Source organism: Heptranchias perlo, chromosome 27 (genome assembly GCF_035084215.1).
Source record: "Heptranchias perlo isolate sHepPer1 chromosome 27, sHepPer1.hap1, whole genome shotgun sequence".
Classification (NCBI taxonomy): Eukaryota; Metazoa; Chordata; class Chondrichthyes; order Hexanchiformes; family Hexanchidae; genus Heptranchias; species Heptranchias perlo.
In genome coordinates this window covers 35,173,329-35,176,515 of record NC_090351.1, presented here as the reverse complement: position 1 = coordinate 35,176,515, position 3,187 = coordinate 35,173,329, and the positions used below count along the sequence as shown (strand labels likewise).

The window sequence follows — 3,187 nt, the reverse complement described above, 5'->3', positions numbered from 1 at the left end:
AAGGTTGGCGATCCTGCGGATGAGTCTGTGGTTCACATTCACACAGAGTGCGAGAGGGTTTGCTGCTCCTCAATTTCCGGCTCCTGATCTTTGGCCACCTGGCGAGGAGGACCTCCAAGGTGGCCATCCCCAGGTCCAGGTTGGAACTCGGCCCGTGGGGGGGGGGGGGGGGGGGGGGGAGAGGCCCCCGCTGTAGCTGCCTGCCTCTCTTCCGCGTGCCCCCCCCACCCCGGGTGGCCCTGGAGAGGGGGGCACGCGGTGTCCGCTGGTACGCTCGAGGCCTTCCACGACCGGTGGGCGCTGCAGGGACTGGTGTCGTCGACACGTGTGATGATATTATTATTTAATTTCATACGTTTCCTTTATTTTTTTAAAATAATTTGGGGTTTACGAGTTGTGCCTCTATAAAAAGGAGGCACATCTGATAGATTTTTGGGGTTGTTAATACTGGGGCAACCGAGCCCTGGAAGAAATATTGTCTGCGGTGCAGCTTCTGAGATTGTCCAGCAGAGGCCAGCTTTCTCTTAACCATCTCCCTGTCTGTCATTCACCCCCACCCCCCCCCGTTCACAAACCGGAAAAGGTTTTTTCTCTCTCTCCCCCCCCCCACCCCCCCATTCTGTTTTGTATGTTAATTGTGAATCTGGAGGAAATGGAGAGCGTGAAATGCCCTAGAGATGGTCAGTTTGCTGCATCTCATCGGGGATTTTAAAGGGGGAAGGAAGAGAGCAGGAGCTACATTGATTTCCTTACATTACATTGAGAGAGAGAGAGAGAGGCGCAGGGTAAGTAATTTTTGCTCTTTTATTCCGGGCGAACCACTGCAGCTATTACAGAAGAATAGAGCCGATGTGAGTTGCTTAGCCTGTGTTGCATTGAGGAGGGGGATGAGTGAAGATTGAGGAGGGGAGGGGAGGAGAGGAGAGGAGGGGAGGGAAAAGAAAAGAGAGTGAGGAAGGAGGGGGGGATTTTTTTTTCCCCTTCTGGGAATCACCTCGATACTGTAGCGAGATGTTGCGACTGAGCTGCAGGTGGATGGATAACTTGGGCTGAGACACATTGTTTCATTGTGCGGTGAGAGGGGGAGGCGATGGAGAATTTCTTTCTCTCTTGCCTGTCTCGGTGTGTGTGGCAGCGAGCTCAGCTCAGCTGGGTGGGTGGGACTGGGTGGTTGTGGGGACCCCGCATTAGGGGGTTAGGTGGGGATTTTTTGTTTCTCGCGTTTTGTTGGTGAGTGTGGAGGGGAAGAGAGTAGTCTTGAGAACATGATGGGGAAGGTCAGTGTGTGTGTGAGAGAGAGTGAGACAGAAAATGAACGGGCTGTCCTGCCAACGCGGAGATACTGCATCTTTTGCCAGTTTCTGTGTCCATTGCATTGCATCCCTTGGTGCTGGAATACAGTGGGAGGGGGGGGGCTTTTTATGGAGAAAATAGGTCAACGCCTGAAGATTAAGGCAACACCAAGGTTTAAAAGGCGAGAAGGTGGGAGATAATTGGCAAAAGAACCAGAGGGCAAATGAGAATTTTCTTTTTAACGAAGCGAGTTGTTCTGACCTGGAATGCATTGCCCCGGAGGGAAGCAGATTTAATGGTCACTTTCAAAAGGGACGTATACTTGAAACAGGGAAAAAAAAATTGCAGGGGCTATGGGGAAAGAGGGGGGGGGGAGAGACTGGGACTAATTGGATATCTCTTTCGAAGAGCCAGCACAGGCACGATGGGCCAAATGGCCTCCTTCTGTGGGATAAATCAAGAATCGTAGACTGGTGATGCCAAGCTGTGGTTTTTAAAAAGCTGAAGATTGTAGGAAAGCAGGAGAGGGGTAAGGAGCTGCTTTGAGATCCTAGGGAATACTGAATGGGAGCAGGAATGTCTTGATTTGAAAACAGTGGCAGGAAGGCATCTGATGTAACGACACCACCTGCCCACGGGGATGTGCATTTTTCACTAATATAGCACATAAATATCTGCTTTGTCTCAAAATAATATGCATTTAAATAGCACCGTTTGACAGTGTCAAAATGTTTCAAAGTACTTTGCAAGATGGAGGTAATTTTGACTTTGTGCGATTAGTGTGAAACAGGTGATAGTGAATCGGCCGCCTGTGAGACGTCTCTCACGATTTTTATTTCCATGGACTTCACTGGAAATAAAAAAGAACATTGGAATTAAAAACTGGGGGAGATGGAATTCAGGCGGCCGATTCGCACAAAGTCAAATTTACACCATGTGACCTTTTTGCAGTGCAGTGTCTGTTGTTAGGGGTGATGGGGGAGGCAGGGGGGGGGGGGAGAAGCAGATGGAGCCACCACTCTGTGGCCAGTAAGGTCCCACAGCCATGAGATGAACAACCAGTTAGTTTGGTTTTTAATTTGGCTGGTGCAGGTGGAGGGAGGAATGTGGTCAGGGCACAGGGCATGTGGTCAGGGCATGTGGTCAGGGCATGTGGTCAGGGCATGTGGTCAGGGCATGTGGTCAGGGCACCGGGCATGTGGTCAGGTCATGTGGTCAGGGCACAGGGCATGTGGTCAGGGCACCGGGCATGTGGTCAGGGCATGTGGTCAGGGCACCGGGCATGTGGTCAGGGCATGTGGTCAGGGCACCGGGCATGTGGTCAGGGCATGTGGTCAGGGCACCGGGCATGTGGTCAGGGCATGTGGTCAGGGCACCGGGCATGTGGTCAGGGCATGTGGTCAGGGCACCAGGCATGTGGTCAGGGCACCGGGCACATGCCCTGTGCCCTGACCACATGCCCTGACCACATGCCCGGTGCCCTGACCACATGCCCTGACCACATGCCCTGACCACATGCCCTGACCACATGCCCTGACCACATGCCCTGTGCCCTGACCACATTCCTCCCTCCACCTGCACCAGCCAAATTAAAAACCAAACTAACTGGTTGTTCATCTCATGGCTGTGGGACCTTACTGGCCACAGAGTGGTGGCTCCATCTGCTTCTCCCCCCCCCCCCCTGCCTCCCCCATCACCCCTAACAACAGACACTGCACTGCAAAAAGGTCACATGGTGTAAATTTGACTTTGTGCGATCGTGTAAAACGGGCACTCGCGAATCGGCCGCCTGAATTCCATCTCCCCCAGTTTTTAATTCCAATGTTTTTTTTTATTTCCAGTGAAGTCCATGGAAATAAAAATCGTGTGGTCATGTGGTCAGGGCACGGGGCAT

At 52.3% G+C, this 3,187-nt stretch overlaps 1 protein-coding gene across 1 annotated transcript in view; it reads left to right on the top strand.

Annotated features, from left to right (window-relative positions):
• Window positions 1-653: 653 nt before the first annotated feature.
• Window positions 654-3,187, top strand: part of pik3c2b (phosphatidylinositol-4-phosphate 3-kinase, catalytic subunit type 2 beta) — a 133,505-nt gene continuing 130,971 nt past the window's right edge. Inside the window, exon 1 of the mRNA XM_068007650.1 lies at window positions 654-785. The gene's annotated coding sequence lies outside the window, so the exon portion shown is untranslated. The remainder of the gene's footprint in view (window positions 786-3,187) is intronic.